Consider the following 22,249-nt stretch of genomic DNA (forward strand, 5'->3'; position numbering starts at 1 on the left):
TGCACAGTTTTAGGGAATCTCTGCTAATTATACAACCATGCACCTTACCCACTTGTTATTATCTATTATTATCCATTTACTTATTATTATCTATCATTTATTAACAGATACCTTAAGGACTTCCAGTCCTATAATAATTGAAATCTAGGAAGCCTTTCAAAAATGCCTTGTGAAATTTGCCATTACTAATTTTTCACAAACTGGACCTTTATCCTTCGACGATTTATCACGACTGCAGTTATACCAGATTAGTAAAATTTCATTTGCAACTGGCAGTCCCACACCCCACAGAAGTTGTAATTATGACAATGTACCTGGAACTTGAAGACTCAGCCCCACTTCAGGCTCTCCCAACAGTCCTTAATCAGTAGAATTTAAGAAACAAATGACCACCACTGTACCTTAGGTCTGGACATCCTAAAAATAGTCCTGGTACCATGTTCCAGCCTGATCTCCAACTCCAGTAGCAGCATCTTTGTACCCCAGTCCCAGTACAGGGGTCTTTCCAGATTCTTTTTCAATTTCATCAGTGATTTTTTTGTGTGTGTTCTGACCCCAAAGGCCAAAACCCCACCAATAAGCCAGCAATGGGCCTTTTTTTAGCTTTCTGACTTGACCTCTGACCATGTACTCTAATGAGATTTCCCGATGGTCCAGCTGCCTTCACGGATTACCTTCCATCATCCTTTGAAGAAACTTCATCATCTCCCACCTTCTGCTGGGTCTATTTGCCATGGCCCTTCTCCAACCCAGTTCAAGTTCTGATTTTGATTGTGTTTCTTAAAGCCTTGGCACTCCCCCAAATACAGTGTTTTCTGGAATAATACCTCTGGCATACTTAAGAGATATTAAATTTCTGGTTATAATCACTTAAACAATAAACCTCTGAATCAATTTTAGAAATAAAATCCTCACATTTTTTACTACAACAAAAAAGAAGCAGACTCACAGACAGCAAACTAGTGGTTACCAATGGGGAGAAGGAAGTGGAGAGGGGCAATATAAGAGCAGGGGACTAAGTTTGTATTAATATATAAACTACTATGTATAAAATAGATAAATTATAAGGATGTATTTTAAACACAGAAAATAGAGCCAGTATAATAACTATAAATGGAGTATAACCTTTGAAAATAGTGAATCATATTTCATACCTGGAAAAAATAATATTGTATATAAACTATATTTCAATAAGAAAACCCTCATATATTTTTAACAGAATTTAAATTTTCTGTTTTTTCGGGATAGTTCTTTGTATTTTCTTCAAGTTCATGAATAATGGATCACATTTCTTGTAAGATGTCACATTACATTTGCAGCATACAAATACACAGTTTCTTAAAATGGCCTCCTGTCAAATACATATGATTTCTATTTGTCTGCTGTTAATGTAATTGACTAAACACTGGATTCTACTGATTATGCTTTCCCTTGTAAGCCACTTACTTTATAGGCATAAGCAGCTGTGTTTATGCTTCTGTGATTTGGGTTTTATTATCAAGTTTTCAGCACTCAATTCAAGAGCAATAGTCAGTCTAAGCACTCAGGCACCAGCTGGCAGTTCTTTACTGATAAAGGCAGTTTTCCATCAACACTTGTGTATGTCATGTAGAAGGAGATACAAAACCACCACAAGCACGATGATTGTGCACGTGAACAGGAAGAAGAAAATACTGTTACCTTTTCAGGAAAGAACTGATCAACAGTCAAAGACCTGAATTTAACCAAGAATGTAAATACTTCCTCTCCTGACCCTCCCTCAACAAAGAACGATGAAGAGTTTTGCTTTTTAACTCAGGAATGTGGTTATAAGTATTCAGAAAGGAGGAGTTAAGAGAGGCAGGTAGCCAGAGGGGGAAGGGAGAAAGGCTGACAGAAAGTAGCTACCAGGAGGATGAGGCGAAAAAAAAAATCCATGCAGAGAAACTGCAGGAAAAGGAGCCAAGGGAAGGATACTGCGGGAACAGACTCACACACAGGAGAAATATTGTGGCAAGAAGCTCCATAGTCCTCCAGCCGGTGTTTGCTTTCCAAACCTCTGTGACACATGACTACAGTTAGTTATTTCGACAATCTCATGAAGAAGAATATTGGATGAAGGACTGGTTTAAAACCTGGTTGACATTTATTTTTGCCTTGTGTATTGTTGATTAGATGGTTCTCCAGGGTTTCAGCTTTTCTTTGGAAAGTGTTTTTTAATTGCACAAGAAATCTTTTGGTAGAAGAAAAAAAAAAATGATGACTAAAATCTAAGTTCAAGCTCTATCCCCGGTCCTTCCCACCCCAACCATTTTATAGATTTTGGTGAAAATTCTTTCATACCTTATATTTTACATACATGTATGAACTTAATGTATGTGTTTCATTCAGGTTTCCATCAGATAAACAGAACTTTTTAATGTCCATGGGATTAATAGTAATAGTCATGGCCTCTCTTTCATTTTGGATAGTAATAATTTGTGTCTTGTTTCTTTTTTTCTTGGCTATCTAGCTAGAGGTTTATCAGTGTTATCTTTTCAAAGAACCAGCTTTGATTTTGTTAATTTTCTCTGTTAAGTTCCTATTTTCAATTTCATTGATTTATGCTCTAATTTTTTATCATTTATTTTCTTCTTCTTGCTTTAGGTTTATATTACTATTCTTTGTCTAGTTTCTTAAGGTGGAAGCTTAGATTACTGATTATAGATCTTTCTTATCTAATATATGCATTCAAAGCTATGAAATTCCCTTTAAGCACTGCTTTTGCTGCATTTCACTATTTTGACAAGTTGTGTTTTCATTTTTTATTCTGCTAAAAGAACATTTATATTTCTCTAGAGCCTTCTATAACCCACAGTATTTTTCAGAAGTCTGTTGTTTAATCTCCATTTAGTGGGGATTTCCCAGCTTTCTTTCAGTAATTAATTTTTAGTTTAATTTCATTGTGGTCTAAAAACATACTTTGCATGATTTCTATACATTCATATTTGTTGAGTTATGTTTTATCTGTATTAATTACTAGAATGTAGTCTATCTTTGAGAATGTTCCATGTGAGCTTGAGAAGAATGCATATCCTGCTGTTGTTAAATCTGATTGACAGTTGATCGACAGAAATGTTCAGTTTAACTAAAACATCTTTACTGATTTTCTGCCCACTAGAACAGTCAATTATTATTGTACCCACAGTATTTAAACTACTTTAATTCTAAATTTTGAAGTATAATAAAGAGTCAAATGGACATGTGTATGTGTATGTTTAACAATAAAGAGCTTGCTACTTCTTACATTCTAGAGTGGTTACCAGCTAAAACTTTCAGCATGGAGCAAGTATAGAAAAACCAGCTGCAAAGTAATATGGAACATCTAACTAGAGTAGACGGGAAAATGTAAGAATATTTATGTAAGCACCTGTTTGGTAAACTTAATACAATGCTAGTCCCTCTGTTTTATAAATAAACTTTCCCTCTGCCTTAACATGAAAGAATTTTAATTCTATATAAACTGGGAAGCCTCTTTATAATAATACAATATGAAAATAATCTCATAATTTTAGTAACTGTGATCTTTACAACCTTGGTATAAATGCTTTCCTAGAAAATCATTTTCTAAAATATTTGTTTAAGTCATTTAAATATCCAGCACTCATGGGTAAGATGATAGCTTATCACCTAGTGTAAATAGCTGGATTTTTCCTGTAAACTCTAATTTCCTCTCAAAAATAAATCTTCATCTTTAGTTGGATCAAGACGGCAAACTTCCCTATGCCTTCCAACCTCCAGGAAAGAGAAAAAAAATGTATTTCTGAAAATAATAAATTATTAACAGCACTAGATAATAATAAAGGGATCAAAAATTCTGAGGAATACTTGAAAAACAAAAAGTAGACAAAATCAGATCTCTGGGGGAAATCAGAAACAAGAGCCCAAAACAAGACTCAAAAAGAAGGCTGCTATTGCAAGGGATTACTTTCAAGGAAGCTGCAAGTTCAAAGGACCCAGGAAGTAAAAGGAGGTCACTGGGCACATTTTAGGGTGGCCAAGTGGTAAGCTTGAGTTGGAACCCTGCCCCCTCCCTCACTTGCACTTGCTGAGTAGAGTGTGTCTTCTGGCTATGGGACTCATTTTGAGCTTTTTGCTTTGTGTTTTTATTTTATTTTTTGGATGGAGGCTTGCATGGGAACTAGCTGATGAGTGATAGCTTGCTACAGGCTAAAATGGGAACTATCGCCTCTGGTCTCAGCAAGGCAGGGCAGTGCCCCAGTTTTACTGTTTTACTACTAGCTTTATGGCTTACCATCCCTCTGGGAAATAGACACCCAGAAGATAAACTATGGCACACCCTTTATAAAGCATTAGGTCTTGCCTTTCTCCTACAATTTACAGAAGCTGGCTAACAGAACACCAGATTAAAAGATGCGAGGACAGAGCACTTCTTCACATTTCTCATGATTCTATGTGAAGTTGCTCTGGCTAAACTAATATGTCTGGCCTCCTCAATGCCAAATCACCCACACACTTTTCCCATGACTTAAGTCTGTTGATGTCACATCTGTCCAAGAATTCAGTTCAGTTTAGTTCAGTTGCTCAGACGTGTCCAATTCTTTGCAACCCCATGGACTGCACCACGCCAGGCTTCCCTGTCCATCACCAACTCCCGGAGTTTACTCAAACTCATGTCCATTGAGCTGGTGATGCCATCCAACTATCTCATCCTCTGTCGTCCCCTTCTCCTCTCACTTTCAATCTTTCCCAGCATCAGGGTCTTTTCTAATGAGTCAGCTCTTTGCATCAGGTGGCCAAAGTATTGGAATTTCAGCTTCAACATCAGTCCTTCCAATGAATATTCAGGATTGATTTCTTTTAGGATGGACTCACTGGATCTCTTTGTTGTCCAAGGGACTCTCAAGAGTCTTCTCCAACACCACAGTTCATAAGCATCAATTTGTTTCTTGTTAATACTATCCCTACGAAGCTTTTAAAACAGCACCAAAGGAGATCAATATCAGCATAAACTGAAGACAGTGCAGCAAAAAGATGTTAAGAATAGTGCTGCTTTAAATAATAGAGAGTTAACAATAGTTGGTTTTTGTCTCCTTTTAAACAAGCTTGCTCAGAGGACATACCAATCTAGACTGTCCCCAGTCTCTATAACTGAATCCAAAGGGGCCTATCAGTTCTATTACCTTCTCTATATACATGAAGGACAGTGCTCTGTTTCTCTACAGAAGAAAACTAATCCGAGTGAGGCATTTCACTAGGTTTAGGACTCACCAGTCAAGAAAATGCTTAAACATCCCTGGGGGCACAGAGCTTCACTAGAGCCTTGTGTGACCTTCTACTCTCATCTAGGATACTTGGCAACCACCAAAGTGAATTAGTCATGCATGTCAGACAATTAATAGCATACCCAGTGCTATCATACCCTAAAGATCCTACTGCAATTTTATCAATCTCAAGTAGAATGAGTCCACTGACCAGAGGACAAAGTCTATTTAAGGCAAACAACAGAAGATACCAGACCAAGATTCATTTCTTTTCAGTTTAATTAATCCTAATTCTTGCCCTTGCCATTTGGCAGATTCCTTTTTCTGATTTAAGAGCTTCTATTAAGATAATCACATAATCTCCCACCTCATCCACAGCAATGTATTCAGTTCAGTTCAGTTCAGTCATGCAGTCGTGTCTGTCTCTTTGCGACCCCATGAATCACAGCACACCAGGCCTCCCTGTCCATCACCAACTCCTGGAGTTCATTCAAACTCATGTCCATTGAGTCAGTGATGCCATCCAGCCATCTCATCCTCTGTTGTCCCCTTCTCCTCCTGCCCCCAATCCCTCCCAGCATCAGAGTCTTTTCCAATGAGTCAACTCTTCGCATGAGGTGGCCAAAGTATTGGAGTGTCAGCTTCAGCATCAGTCCTTCCAATGAAGACCCAGGACTGATCTCCTTTACGATGGACTTGTTGGAGAGTCTTCTCCAACACCACAGTTCAAAAGCATCAATTCTTCAGTGTTTAGCTTTCTTCACAGTCCAACTCTCACATCCATACATGACCACTGGAAAAACCATAGCCTTGACTAGATGGACTTTGTGGGAAAGTAATATCTCTGTTTTTCAATATACTATCTAGGTTGTTCATAACTTTCCTTCCAAGGAGTAAGCATCTTTTAACTTCATGGCTGCAATCACCATTTGCAGTGATTTTTGAGCCCAAAAAAATAAAGTCTGACACTGTTTCCACTATTTTTCTCCATCTATTTCCCATGAAGTGATGGGACCAGATGCCATGATCTTCGTTTTCTGAATGTTGAGCTTTAAGCCAACATTTTCACTCTCCACTTTCACTTTCATCAAGAGGCTTTTGAGTTCCTCTTCACTTTCTGCCATAAGGGTGGTGTCATCTGCATATCTGAGGTTATTGATATTTCTCCTGGCAATCTTGATTCCAGCTTGTGCTTCTTCCAGTCCAGCATTTCTCATGATGTACTCTGCATATAAGTTAAATAAGCAAGGTGACAATATACAGCCTTGACGTACCCCTTTTCCTATGTGGAACCAGTCTGTTGTTCCATATCCAGTTCTAACTGTTGCTTCCTGGCCTGCATATAGGTTTCTCAAGAGGCAGGTCAGGTGGTCTGATATTCCCATCTCTTCCAGAATTTTCCACAGTTGATTGTGATCCACACAGTCAAAGGCTTTGGCATAGTCAATAAAGCAGAAATAGATGTTTTTCTGGAACTCTCTTGCTTTTTCCATGATCCAGCGGATGTTGGCAATTTGATCTCTGGCTCCTCTGCCTTTTCTAAAACCAGCTTGAACATCTGGAAGTTCACAGTTCACATATTGCTGAAGCCTGGCTTGGAGAATTTTGAGCATTACTTTACTAGCGTGTGAGATGAGTGCAATTGTGCGGTAGTTTGAGCATTCTTTGGCATTGCCTTTGGGATTGGAATGAAAACTGACCTTTTCCAGTCCTGTGGCCACTGCTGAGTTTCCCAATTTGGTCCACTGCAATTCTCCACATGCTTTCCCTATCTTGTTTCCATTCCTTATCAATTATCTCTTGTGGGAAAAAAAATGTAGTCTGAAGAGAATAAGGAGACTAATTGGGGGAAAGTATAAAACTCAACATTCAGAAAACGAAGATCATGGCATCTGGTCCCATCACTTCATGGAAAACAGATGGGGAAACAGTGGAAACAGTGTCAGACTTTATTTTTGGGGGCTCCAAAATCACTGCAGATGGTGATTGCAGCCATGAAGTTAAAAGACGCTTACTCCTTGGAAGAAAAGTTATGAACAACCTAGATAGCATATTGAAAAGCAGAGACATTACTTTGGCAACAAAGGTCCATCTAGTCAAGGCTATGGTTTTTCCAGTGGTCACGTATGGATGTGAGAGTTGGACTGTGAAGAAAGCTGAGTGCCAAAGAATTGATGCTTTTGAACTGTGGTGTTGGAGAAGACTCTGGAGAATCCCTTGGAGTGCAAGGAGATCCAACCAGTCCATTCTGAAGGAGATCAGCCCTGGGATTTCTTTGGAGGGAATGATGCTAAAGCTGAAACTCCAGTACTTTGGCCACCTCATGCGAAGAGTTGACTCATTGGAAAAGACTCTGATGCTGGGAGGGATTGGGGGCAGGAGAAGGAGACGACAGAGGATGAGATGGCTGGGATGGCATCACTGACTCGATGGACATGAGTCTGAGTGAACTCTGGGAGTTGGTGATGGACAGGGAGGCCTGACGTGCTGCGATTCATGGGGTCGCAAAGAGTCGGACACGACTGAGCAACTTAACTGAACTGAACTGATAAACCTTGGGAATTAGCAGTACAAAGGAGGAAAACAAAGTCTTATGACTAGATTTTGCACATGTTAGAGAAAAGCAATGCTCTGCAGGCTTGATAATCATCTGGTAAAATTGAAAGACTCTAATGATTATTTGTTAAGTTAAAAAAAAAACCAAAACACTGCATTAAATAGCTTTTTACTTATTGGCTGTCCAAAATCCAGTTTCATTTCTCACAATACATCAATTTCCTTTTAGTTCTTTTTCACATCGAATCAGCCTTTATTAAATGCACCCTCTTTGCTCTGATGAGTTCTCCAGAGAAAACTGTGCTGACTTCAGAGAGGGCATTTATTCAGCCTGTAGGGACGATTCTGCGCTCTCCACTGGAGTGCTACCTGAGGCCATGATTGTTTATGCTCCTGCAGCTGTGGCTGTTGCTATAGGGAGCCATATTCCAATGTCTGCAGGGTGCAAATGACTTTCACAGGAGGGTACTTGTGTTAGTTTGCCAGGGCTGCCATAACAAAGTACCACAGACTGGATGGCTTGAACAACAGAAATTTATTCCTCACAATTCTGCTGACTAGAAGTCTAAAGTCAAGGTATCTCAGGGCTGGTTTCCCCCAAGGGCTTCGCTCCTTGGCTTGTAAATGACTGTCTTCTCCATGTGCCCTCACATGCTCTTCCCTCTGTATTTCTGCATCCTCAATCTTCTCTTCTTATAAGGACACCAGTCATATTGGATTAGGACCTACATATATGATCTCATTTTACTTGAATCACCTCTTAAAGATTCTAACTCCAGGACTTTCCTGCTGGTCCACTGGTTAAGTATCTGCCTGCCAATGTAGGGGACAAGGGTTCAATCCCTGTTCCAGGAAGATTCCACATTGCCACAAGGCAACTAAGCCTGAATGCAACAACTACTGAAGCCCGTGCGCCCTAGAGCTGGTGCTCCACAAGAGAAGCTACTGCAATGGGGAGCCCGGGTACTGCAACTGGAGAAAGACTGTGCACAGCAACAGACTCAGTGCAGCCATAAATAAATAGATAGATAAAACAAGATTCTATCTCCAAATACAGTCACATTCTGAGTTACTGGGGTCACAAATTTCAGGGGATAAGAGACACAATTCAGCTCATAACAATAGTCTTCTCCTTTTTAGTGGGTGTTCAGATAGTGAGATATGCTCCATGTTTCAAAATTTACCAGAGTCAAGCAGATCATGTATCAGAGAGTGGAAAGTTTTAGAAGAGCAATGAAGTTTGCACAAGCTGAATTCCCTTCAACATGAGCACCAAAGTGAGATAGGTTGAATACACAGCTATGAGGTAGTTTTTTAAGTTAAATATTTGGACACATACTAACTCCATACTTCTTTGTCCTTCATGTTGCTATTAATTATAAGGTTAGCAATAGAGAACAGGTTAGCAAGAAAAAGCACTATTTATTGTTCTTTGCCCCCCAACTCTTCTCATCTCTTGGGAGATGAAGGCCACTCCATATGGACTCCTTCAGCTTCCCTTCCTCTCTATTCCCAGGCATTTTGTTTCTTCATCCAGCTTGTCTCACTTCCCTCCACACTCAGAGAGCACAGACCCTTCCACCTTCCCAAGGTCAACTTCACTACATGTGTCTTTGCTTCCATGGCAAGCAGAACCTCCAAAGCCTTTTTCCTTTGATGACTCTTTCCCATCTCCACTGTTTCTCCCTCTCCAGGGAGAGGCCATAAGTCTCTCCTTCTCAACTGGTTATTTTTTCCACTATTCTAAAAGCAAAACAAATCTAAGTTCCCTCCAGTTGTGTGCTATCCCTCTTCCTGACTGCTGGAGGTCTCAGGGTAAGCACTCACTTGAATTCACTGGTCACTCATCTCCCTTAGTCCTGGCTCACAGACAGGCACTGTTGACAACATTTCTTGAAGAAGTTTCCTCCCTTGGTTTGTTCTGGCCCTGCTGTCCTTGTTCTTCCCATGCCCAGCTCTTGATCCAGTCCTCTTCTTGCCCTGTGGCCTCTCAGGAGGTGATCTCATCTGTTCCTATGACTCTACTATAAACCAATGCTCAAATATTTACCAAATCAATATAATTCATCTTGACCCCAGCTCCTGACCCACCATGTCAACTTTTTTCACAGTAGTTCTACCTAGATGGTCAACGGGCACCTCTGACACAGTATCTGCTGCTGCTGCTAAGTCGCTTCAGTCATGTCTGACTCTGTGCGACCCATAGACGGCAACCCACCAGGCTCCCCCATCCCTGGGATTCTCCAGGCAAGAACACTGGAGTGGGTAGCCATTTCCTTCTCCAATGCATGAAAGTGAAAAGTGAAAATGAATTCGCTCAGTCATGTCCAACTCTTAGCGACCCCATGGACTGAAGCCCACCAGGCTCCTCCATCCATGGGATTTTCCAGGCAAGAATACTGGAGTGGGGTGCCATTGCCTTCTCCCTGACACAGTATGCTGCTGCTGCTGCTAAGTTGCTTCAGTCGTGTCCAACTCTGTGCGACCCCATAGACAGCAGCCCACCAGGCTCCTCTGTGCCTGGGATTCTCCAGGCAAGAATACTGGAGTAGGTTGCCATTTCCTTCTCCAATGCATGAAAGTGAAATGTGAAAGTGAAGTTGCTCAGTCGTGCCCAACTCTTAGTGACCCCATGGACTGTAGCCTACCAGCCTAACCCTCCATCCATGGGATTCTCCAGGCAAGAGTACTGGAGTGGGTTGCCATTGCCTTCTCCCTGACACAGTATAAGCAATACCAAATCATCATTTTACCCTAATACCCACTCACTTTTTAAAACAGATAAACTGCTTTTTTTTTTTTTTAAAGAGAGAAATGTATGGGACATTTATAGTTTAAGAGACTTAAGAGATATATCAACTGTGTGGAAAATATGTTGAATCTTATTCAAAAAAGCTGGGAAACATTATAGTATAATCAGGGAAACTTGAACGCTGAGTGATAATATTATGAACTTGATGCTAAATTTTATGTGCAATTAACAGTATTGAAGACATCTCAAAACATCATTTTGAGATGCACACTAAAATATTTATGGATGAAATTATGTGACATGTAAGATTTTTCCTTTAAATCCTCTGACAGGAAAGGGACTGGGGGTTATAGATGAAACAAAATGAGGCATGAGTTGAAGCTGGTGATGTTTATGCAAGGAGTCATGCACATAATTATCTTTACTTTGGCATCCATTTAAAATTTCTCATCATAAAAAGGTTTTTAAAAAATCAAGTAAAGGTTAAAAATGAAATTGAGTTTGAAAAATATACATCTCCTACTCACATCCCTAGTTTTGCTAACAAATCCTCTGTCCTTCATCTTTATCATCTTGCCATCCTTCTCCTTCCCATGACCTCAAACATATAGGACCTGTATTGAGTCCATTTGCTTTCCCTCCAAAGCATACTTTGTTTCCTTCTCGTCCTCTTTTTTCTAATCACCAGCAGATGACACCACCCTTATGGCAGAAAGTGAAGAGGAACTCAAAAATCTCTTGATGAAAGTGAAAGAGGAGAGTGAAAAAGTTGGCTTAAAGCTCAATATTCAGAAAACAAAGATCATGGCATCTGGTCCCATCACTTCATGGGAAATAGATGGGGAAACAGTGGAAACAGTGTCAGACTTTATTTTGGGGGGCTCCAAAATCACTGAAGATGGTGACTGCAGCCATGAAATTAAAAGACGCTTACTCCTTGGAAGGAAAGTTATGACCAACCAGCATATTCAAAAGCAGAGACATTACTTTGCCAACAAAGGTCCATCTGGTCAAGGCTATGGTTTTTCCTGTGGTCATGTACAGATGTGAGAGTTGGACTGTGAAGAAGGCTGAGCGCCGAAGAATTGATGCTTTTGAACTGTGGTGTTGGAGAAGACTCTTGAGAATCCCTTGGAGTGCAAGGAGATCCAACCAGTCCATTCTGAAGGAGATCAGCCCTGGGATTTCTTTGGAAGGAATGATGCTAAAGCTGAAACTCCAGCACTTTGGCCACCTCATGCGAAGAGTTGACTCATTGGAAAAGACTCTGATGCTGGGAGGGATTGGGGGCAGGAGGAGAAGGGGACAACAGAGGATGAGATGGCTGGATGGCATCACTGACTCGATGGACGTGAGTCTGAGTGAACTCTGGGAGTTGGTGATGGACAGGGAGGCTGGGCGTGTTGCTATTCATGGGGTCGCAAAGAGTTAGACACGACTGAGTGAATGAACTGAACTGTCCTCTTTCTTCTAATCACCAGGTTCTAATAACCTGGGAGCACAGGTTCTCTTTTTTCTTTAATTTCTAATAACTTCCTATCTCCCTATCCCTGATTTTCCTAAGAGCAGAGTTTATCCTAACCAGAATAAACATTATTTTAATCAGAATAAAACAATATTCTAATTCCACTTGTATTCCCAGAACATCCCCTAGGGCAGACTTATTTTGAGAAAATAGAGTGATCTCTGAGAGGGCTTGATACCTAGAATGAAGTGCTAAAGGAATTCTGACCTTGGATTTGGTAGAAGTGAGATCAAGAAGGAGGTTTGGGACTTGATTTTCCACTGGTCTTTGCAACTGAAGTTACACTTTCCTAATAATTGTTCAATAAGCAGAGATAGCTGAGTGTACTAGTTAAGAGTAACCCAGCTCCAGGACTTCAGTCCCTACTAAGAAAATAATTGTGCTTATGCCATCGGATAATTATGAGGATTAAATGAGATAATATGTATAAAATGCTTAAAATAGTACCTGGCACATAGTAAGTGGTATTTTAAAGTTGGTAAGGTACAATTCCTTTGGTGAGTTAGCAAATCCTTCTGTGATTAGAAACTGCCATACCTTGTAGTTTCCAGATTATATTCTCTAATTTTGATGAAACTAACCTTCACAAAATGAATAAAGACCTTTAAAAGATGTCTGCAAAAGAAACAAGGAATAAAGATAGCCCTAATAATATAAATACAGGTAAACAGTAAGAAAATGCAGACCTGATTCTTCTATTCCTAATATAAGCCCTTCGTAGCCATGCTGCAATGAAGAAGCAACAATGATGAAATTAAATCTGACAGGAAGTCAGCCAAAAATAAAAAGAAGCAAGAAACAACCAATAATACTATTTGAAATATGAAATATGAGTATATACATCCATAATTGTTATGAATGAGCCTCTACAATCTGAAACACAGAGCTGCTGTTTTGTGAGTCAACAAATGGAAGATGCATCAGAGAAGATACAGTCTCAACAGTAAATGGTGTCTTAGGCTGAAAAAATGTTTTGTGGGAAAACTATGTTAGTTGGAGTTGCAACTTTAACTGGAACAATTTTCAATAGATTATTTTAGGTCACTATTACAGACAAAGTAGTAAAGTTGGGTGTGAACAAAATGCTGAAGCATATAGCAATGCAATTAATTATATAAAGACAGAATGTTGAAATATAGTACATTCCTAATATTAGAAAAAGATGAGCAGCTGATAGTAAATTTTTAAATTTCAAGCAGAGATTCACTGGTTATCTCATACTTAAGAGAACTACCAGATTTAAAGATGCTGAATATTTCTCTTTCCCTGAGAAAAATGTGATGACTGGTGGCAGTAAGTAATATGCTATCCATCAAATGTGTTAAAACAAGTGAACACACCTAATCTGTCCTTTAAAGGTAAAAAAGAGAAAGCACCAGATTTTTGAAGGAAAGTCTTTCAAAATAAATTGCACTATATAAACAGTACTTTGAAAACATATATTTGAAAATATTTCCATTACTATGCAATCTTTGGGGCAAAACCTATGAAATATATCATGGAGATACATTTTTATGTCTGAACACTTTAAAAGCTTTGAAACATTATCATTTGTTTAAAAATCTTTCAAGTGAAGAGTTTCACTGGGTTTGAGCCCCTTTTCGAAAAAAAAAAAATATTAAAATTCAAAACATCCAACTTCATTTCCAAAAACAAGTGATAGGCATAGGGAAGGTGGTATAGTGATAGGGAACATGGAAATTTACTAGACACATTTCAGTAAGTCTACTTCATTGCTAAATAGGATTAACAGTGATTTAGTAAGTATATCCAATGAAATACTTCTTCCATTCAGATCTAGAGCTCATTTTAGCTATTTTCCCAGATAATTCACCATTAAAACCAAGTATCAAAACAAACTAAATCAGAATCAGGGCTTTATTTTTTTTTTTAATTTTATTTTATTTTTAAACTTTACAATATTGTATTGGTTCTGCCATATATGGAAATGAATCCGCCACAGGCATACATGTGCTCCCCATCCTGAACCCTCCTCCCTCCTCCCTCCCCATACCATCCCTCTGGGTCGTCCCAGTGCACCAGCCCCAAGCATCCAGTATCGTGCATCAAACCTGGACTGGTGACTTGTTTCATATATGATATTATACGTATTTCAATGCCATTCTCCCAAATCATCCCACCCTCTCCCTCTCCCACCCAGTCCAAAAGACTGTTCTATACATCAGTGTCTCTTTTGCTGTCTTGTATACAGGGTTATTGTTACCATCTTTCTAAATTCCATATATATGCGTTAGTATACTGTATTGGTGTTTTTCTTTCTGGCTTACTTCACTCTGTATAATAGGCTCCAGTTTCATCCACCTCATTAGAACTGATTCAAATGTATTCTTTTAATGGCTGAGTAATATCCATCGTGTATATGTACCACAGCTTTCTTATCCATTCATCTGCTGATGGACATCTAGGTTGCTTCCATGTCCTGGCTATTATAAACAGTGCTGTGATGAACATTGGGGTACACGTGTCTCTTTCCCTTCTGGTTTCCTCAGTGTGTATGCCCAGCAGTGGGATTGCTGGATCATAAGGCAGTTCTATTTCCAGTTTTTTAAGGAATCTCCACACTGTTCTCCCTAGTGGCTGTACTAGTTTGCATTCCCACCAAGAGTGCAAGAGGGTTCCCTTTTCTCCACACCCTCTCCAGCATTTATTGCTTGCAGACTTTTGGATCGCAGCCATTCTGACTGGCATGAAATGATACCTCATAGTGGTTTTGATTTGCATTTCTCTGATAATGAGTGATGTTGAGCATCTTTTCATGTGTTTGTTAGCCATCTGTATGTCTTCTTTGGAGAAATGTCTATTTAGTTGTTTGGCCCATTTTTTGATTGGGCCATTTATTTTTCTGGAATTGAGCTGTAGGAGTTGCTTGTATATTTTTGAGATTAGTTGTTTGTCAGTTGTTTCATTTGCTATTATTTTCTCCCATTCTGAAGACTGCCTTTTCACATTGCTTATAGTTTCCTTTGTTGTGCAGAAGCTTTTAAGTTTAATTAGGTCCCATTTGTTCATTTTTGCTTTTATTTCCAATATTCTGGGAGGTGGGTCATAGAGGATCCTGTGTTTTACTTATGTTCTCCTCTGGGAGTTTTATAGTTTCTGGTCTTACGTTTAGATCTTTAATCCATTTTGAGTTTATTTTTGTGTATGGTGTTAGAAAGTGCTCTAGCTTCATTCTTTTACAAGTGGTTGACCAGTTTTCCCAGCACCACTTGTTAAAGAGATTGTCTTTAATCCATTGTATATTCTTGCCTCCTTTGTCAAAGATAAGGTATCCATATGTGCGTGGATTTATCTCTGGGCTTTCTATTTTGTTCCATTGATCTATATTTCTGTCTTTGTGCCAGTACCATACTATCTTGATGACTGTGGCTTTGTAGTAGAGCCTGAAGTCAGGTAGGTTGATTCCTCCAGTTCCATTCTTCTTTCTCAAGATCGCTTTGGCTATTCAAGGTTTTTTGTATTTCCATACAAATTGTGAAATTATTTGTTCTTGCTCTGTGAAGAATACCATTGGTAGCTTGATAGGGATTGCATTGAATCTATAGATTGCTTTGGGTAGTATACTCATTTTCACTATATTGATTCTTCCAATCCATGAACATGGTATATTTCTCCATCTGTTAGTGTCCTCTTTGATTTCTTTCACCAGTGTTATAGTTTTCTATATATAGGTCTTTAGTTTCTTTAGGTAGATATATTCCTAAGTATTTTATTCTTTCCGTTGCAATGGTGAATGGAATTGTTTCCTTAATTTCTCTTTCTGTTTTCTCATTATTAGTGTATAGGAATGCAAGGGATTTCTGGGTGTTGATTTTATATCCTGCAACTTTACTATAGTCATTGATTAGTTCTAGTAGTTTTCTGGTGGAGTCTTTAGGGTTTTCTATGTAGAGGATCATGTCATCTGCAAACAGTGAGAGTTTTACTTCTTCTTTTCCAATTTGGATTCCTTTTATTTCTTTTTCTGCTCTGATTGCTGTGGCCAAAACTTCCAAAACTATGTTGAATAGTAGTGGTGAAAGTGGGCACCCTTGTCTTGTTCCTGACTTTAGAGGAAATGCTTTCAATTTTTCACCATTGAGGGTAATGTTTGCTGTGGGTTTGTCATATATAGCTTTTATTATGTTGAGGTATGTTCCTTCTATTCCTGCTTTCTGGAGAGTTTTTATCATAAATGGATGTTGAATTTTGTCAAAGGCTTTCTCTGCATCTATTGAGATAATCATATGGTTTTTATTTTTCAATTTGTTAATGTGGTGTATTACATTGATTGATTTGCGGATATTGAAGAATCCTTGCATCCCTGGGATAAAGCCCACTTGGTCATGGTGTATAATCTTTTTCATCTGTTGTTGGATTCTGATTGCTAGAATTTGGCAAGGATTTTTGCATCTATATTCATCAGTGATATTGGCCTGTAGTTTTCTTTTTTTGTGGGATCTTTGTCAGGTTTTGGTATTAGGGTGATGGTGGCCTCATAGAATGAGTTTGGAAGTTTCCCTTCCTCTGCAATTTTCTGGAAGAGTTTGAGCAGGATAGGTGTTAGCTCTTCTCTAAATTTTTGGTAGAATTCAGCTGTGAAGCCGTCTGGACCTGGGCTTTTGTTTGCTGGAAGATTTTTGATTACAGTTTCAATTTCCGTGCTTATGATGGGTCTGTTAAGATTTTCTATTTCTTCCTGGTCGAGTTTTGGAAAGTTGTACTTTTCTAAGAATTTGTCCATTTCTTCCACGTTGTCCATTTTATTGGCATATAATTGTTGCTAGTACTCTCTTCTGATCCTTTGTATTTCTGTGTTGTCTGTTGTGATCTCTCCATTTTCATTTCTAATTTTATTGATTTGATTTTTCTCCCTTTGTTTCTTGATGAGTCTGGCTAATGGTTTGTCAATTTTATTTATCCTTTCAAAGAACCAGCTTTTGGCTTTGTTGATTTTTGCTATGGTCTCTTGTTTCTTTTGCATTTATTTCTGCCCTAATTTTTAAGATTTCTTTCCTTCTGTTTACCCTGGGGTTCTTCATTTCTTTCTTTTCTAGTTGCTTTAGGTGTAGAGTTAGGTTATTTATTTGACTTTTTTCTTGTTTCTTGAGGTGTGCCTGTATTGCTATGAACTTTCCCCTGAGGACTGCTTTTACAGTGTCCCACAGGTTTTGGGTTGTTGTGTTTTCATTTTCATTCATTTCTATGCAAATTTTGATTTCTTTTTTGATTTCTTCTGTGATTTGTTGGTTATTCAGCAGCGTGTTGTTCAGCCTCCATATGTTGGAATTTTTAATAGTTTTTCTTCTGTTATTGAGATCTAATCTAACTGCATTGTGGTCAGAAAAGATGCTTGGAATGATTTCAATTTTTTTGAATTTACCAAGGCTAGATTTATGACCCAGGATGTGATCTATCCTGGAGAAGGTTCTATGTGCACTTGAGAAAAAGGTGAAATTCATTGTTTTGGGATGAAATGTCCTATAGATATCAATTAGGTCTAACTGGTCTATTGTATCGTTTAAAGTTTGTGTTTCCTTGTTAATTTTCTGTTTAGTTGATCTATCCATAGGTGTAAGTGGGGTATTAAAGTCTCCTACTATTATTGTGTTATTGTTAATTTCTCCTTTCATACTTGTTAGCATTTGCCTTACATATTGTGGTGCTCCCGTGTTGGGTGCATATATATTTATAATTGTTATATCTTCTTCTTGGATTGATCCTTTGATCATTATGTAGTGACCGTCTTTGTCTCTTTTCACAGCCTTTGTTTTAAAGTCTATTTTGTCTGATACGAGTATTGCTACTCCTGCTTTCTTTTGGTCCCTATTTGCATGGAAAATCTTTTTCCAGCCCTTCACTTTCAGTCTGTATGTGTCCCCTGTTTTGAGGTGGGTCTCTTGTAGACAGCATATGTAGGGGTCTTGTTTTTGTACCCATTCAGCCAGTCTCTTCTTTTGGTTGGGGCCTTCAACCCATTTACGTTTAAGGTAATTACTGAGAAGTATGATCCTGTTGCCATTTACTTTATTGTTTTGGGTTCGAATTTATACACCGTTTTTGTGTTTCCTGTCTAGAGAATATCCTTTAGTATTTGTTGGAGACCTGGTTTGGTGGTGCTGAATTCTCTCAGCTTTTGCTTGTCTGTAAAGCTTTTGATTTCTCCTTCATATTTGAATGAGATCCTTGCTGAGTACAATAATCTGGGCTGTAGGTTATTTTCTTTCATCACTTTAAGTATGTCTTGCCATTCCCTCCTGGCTTGGAGAGTTTCTATTGAAAGATCAGCTGTTATCCTTATGGGAATTCCCTCATGTGTTATTTGTTGTTTTTCCCTTGCTGCTTTTAATATTTGTTCTTTGTGTTTGATCTTTGTTAATTTGATTAATATGTATCTTGGGGTGTTTCGCCTTGGGTTTATCCTGTTTGGGACTCTCTGGGTTTCTTGGACTTGAGTGATTATTTCCTTCCCCATTTTAGGGAAGTTTTCAACTATTATCTCCTCAAGTATTTTCTCATGGTCTTTCTTTTTGTCTTCTTCTTCTGGGACCCCTATGATTTGAATTTTGTAGCATTTAATACTGTCCTGGAGGTCTCTGAGATTGTCCTCATTTCTTTTAATTCATTTTTCTTTTATCCTCTCTGATTCATTTATTTCTACCATTCTATCTTCTAATTCACGAATCCTATCTTCTGCCTCTGTTATTCTACTATTTGTTGCCTCCAGAGTGTTTTTTATTTCATTAATTGCATTATTCATTATATATTGACTCTCTTTTATTTCTTCTAGGTCCTTGTTAAACCTTTCTTGCACCTTCTCAATCCTTGTCTCCAGGCTATTAATCTGTGATTCCATTTTGATTTCAAGATTTTGGATCAATTTCACTATCATTATTCGGAATTCTTTATCAGGTAGATTCCCTATCTCTTCCTCTTTGGTTTGGTTTGGTGGGCATTTATCCTGTTCCTTTACCTGCTGGGTATTCCTCTCTTCATCTTGTTTAAATTGCTGAGTTTGGGGTGTCCTTTCTGTATTCTGGCAGTTTGTGGAGTTCTCTTTATTGTGGCGTTTCCTCGGTGTGTGTGGGTTTGTACAGGTGGTTTGTCAAGGTTTTTGGTTAGGGAAGCTTGTGTCGGTGTTCTGGTGGGTGGAGCTGTATTTCTTCTCTCTGGAGTGCAATGAAGTGTCCAGTAATGAGTTATGAGATGTCTATGGTTTTGGGGTGACTTTGGGCAGCCTGTATCTTGGAGCTCAGGGCTGTGTTCCTGTGTTGCTGGAAAATTTGCTTGGTATGTCTTGCCCTGGAACTTGTTGGCCCTTGTGTGGTGCTTGGTTTCAGTGTAGGTATGGAGGCATTTGATGAGCTTCTGTCAATTAATGTTCCCTGAAGTCAGGAGTTCCCTGGAGTTAGGGTTTGGACTTAAGCCTCCTGCTTCCAGTTATCGGCCTTATTTTTACAGTAGTTTCAAAACTTCTCCTTCTATACAGCACCACTGATAAAACATCTAGGTTAAAGATGAAAAGTTTCTCCACCGTGAGGGCCACCCAGAGAGGTTCACAGTGTTACATGGGAAGAGAAGAGGGAGGAGGGAGTTAGAGGTGACCCAAATGAGATGAGGTGGAATCAACAGAGGAGGGAGCGGGCTAGCCAGTAATTACTTCCTTATGTACACTCCACAATTGGACCCCTCAGAGATGTTCAGAGAATTATACAGAGAAGAGAAAGAGGAGGAAGGAGACAGAGGTGGCCAGGAGGATAAAAGGGGGAATGAAAAGGAGGGAGACAGATCCAGCCAGTAATCAGTTCCCTAAGTGTTCTCCACCGTCTGGAACACACAGAAATTCACAGAGTTGGGTAGAGTAGAGAGGGGTTAGGGAGGAGACACAGGCGACCTGGTGGAGAAAAAGGAGAGTCCAAAGGGAGAGAGAGCAGTCAAGCCAGTAATCTCGCTCCCTAGTGAAAAATGGGTCCTGAAGATTGGGTTCTTAAAGGTACAAAATTGGTAACAAATACATAAAAGCAAAAATTAAAAATCTAGAGTAGAGTTTGGAATTTCAAAAGTACAATGTTAAAGAACAGAAGAAGGCAAAGAAAGAGAGAGAAAAAAGAAAAAACAAACCAAGTCGCAAAAATTATAAAGAAAATATAGGTACAAAATTGATAACAAATACCAAAAAGCAAAAGTTAAAAATCTAGAGTAGAGTCTGGAATTTCAAAAATACAATGTTAAAAAAAAGAAGAAGAAAAAGAAAGAGAGAAAAAAACAAACAAACAAACAAAATCAAACCAAGTCGCAAAAATTATAAAGAAAATATAGGTACAAAATTGATAACAAATACCAAAAAGCTAAAATTAAAAATCTAGAGTAGAGTTTGGAATTTCAAAAATACAATGTTAAAGAAAAGAAGAAAAAAAAAAACAAGGTCACAAAAATTATAAAAAATATATATATATGAAGTTTGTTTTTAAAAAAAAAATAGGGTCTTTTTTTTTTGCAAAGTAATAGTAGGTTATAAAAGTGAAAATTAAAGGAAAAATAGAGGACTTAAAATTTTTTTTTAATTAAAAAAAAAAAGAAAGAAAGAAAGAATGATCATAAAAATAGTAAAAATATATCTAGGACTTTCTCTGGTTTTGTTTTGGGTATTGTGGGGTCAGTTCATTTTCGGCTAGTTCCTTGGTCGGACTTATATTTCTCAAGATCTATAGGCCCCTTCCTATGTATTCAGTTCTAACCACAGGGTTTTAATCTATTGCCTGTAGCTTCCAAGGCGGTTCCCTCTGTTATAGCTTCTTCTGTTTGCTGGTCTCTTCAGTGTCTGGTTTCCGCCCTGACACAAAGGGGACAGTGGTGGACACTTTTTTTCTTTTTTTTTTAGGCTCACTTGTTCAGTCACTTTTTTTTTTTTTTTTTAGGCTCACTTGTTCAGTCACTTTTTTTTTTTTTTAGGCTCACTTGTTCAGTCGCGCTGTGGGGAGGGAGGGACACTACAAACAAATAACACTTGCGTGTGCTTGCAGCGCCTCAGCCACACTGGGTCTGCCCCCGCTCAAGGCACGTGTAGCCTCCCTGCCCACACTGCTCAGGATCTAGGCTGCTCCACCGGGAATCATCTGTGGCCAGCCCTGAGCTGCTTGCACCTCCCAGGTCTAAGCCGCTCAGGTTCAGGCACTCGGGTAGTCCTCAGAGGCGCAGACTCGGTTGGGCCTGTGTTTTGTGCCCTTCCCAGGTCCGAGCAGCTCAGGTGATAAGGTGTTTGGCCAGCGCGATTGCTGCAACTTATCGCCTCCCTGCTGCTCAGTTACCTAGGTGTACAACTGGTGCACCTTCTCAGGCAGATGTTGACCATCCAGACTCCCAAGAAGTTTTAGTTAGCAAAGAAGCCTGCTTACAGTTTTGTAGATAATGTCTCTCTGGGGCTGCGATTGCCCCCTTCCAGCTCTGTCTGCCTGTCACCAGAGTGGGATGGTCTGTAGCCAGCTATCTCTGTACAGTCCTTTGTTCTGTGCATGGGCCTGGTGGTGTCTTAGGTTAGGGCTGGCTTTTTGCGTGGTAGATATCCCATAGTCTGGTTTGCTAGACCAAATTATTTCACTCAGATAGCGCTCAGGGTATTCAGGCCAGATCCTTGCAATGCAGCCCGCGCTGGGCCTCCCTGCCCAGCCCCCACTTGCAAATGGCGGATGCAGGCATCTGCCCTGCTTCTTCACTTGGGGGAGTTACTGTAGGGCTCGTAATCTGCGGGTTTTAACTGTTTATTTATTTTTCCTCCCTGTTATGTTGCCCTCTGCGGTTCCAAGGCTCGGCACAGATTCGGCAGTGAGAAGGTTTCCTGGTGTTTGGAAACTTCTCTCTTTTTAAGACTCCCTTCCCGGGATGGAGCTCCGTCCCTCCCTCTTTTGTCTCTTTTTTTGTCTTTTATATTTTTTTCCTACCTCCTTTCGAAGACATGGGTTGATTTCTGGGTGCCTGATGTCCTCTGCCGGCATTCAGAAGCTGTTTTGTGGAATTTACTTGGCGTTTAAATGTTCTTCTGATGAATTTGTGGGGGAGAAAGTGTTCTCCCCATCCTACCCCTCTGCCATCTTAGCTCCTCTGTCAAAATCAGGACTTTAAAACAAAAAAGCATTTCAATCAAACTACTCTCACTAAAAATGTTAGTATCATTAT

General features: G+C 39.2%; 1 protein-coding gene across 2 annotated transcripts in view; it reads right to left on the reverse strand.

The window, feature by feature from the left end:
* Positions 1-17,288: 17,288 nt before the first annotated feature.
* The window catches only part of LSMEM1 (leucine rich single-pass membrane protein 1), a 193,817-nt gene continuing 188,856 nt past the window's right edge, over positions 17,289-22,249 (reverse strand). For both annotated transcript variants that reach the window (XR_008717855.1, XR_008717854.1), the window contains one exon: positions 17,289-22,189. The gene's annotated coding sequence lies outside the window, so the exon portion shown is untranslated. The remainder of the gene's footprint in view (positions 22,190-22,249) is intronic.

This window comes from Bubalus kerabau, chromosome 8, assembly GCF_029407905.1.
Source record: "Bubalus kerabau isolate K-KA32 ecotype Philippines breed swamp buffalo chromosome 8, PCC_UOA_SB_1v2, whole genome shotgun sequence".
NCBI lineage: Eukaryota > Metazoa > Chordata > Mammalia > Artiodactyla > Bovidae > Bubalus > Bubalus kerabau.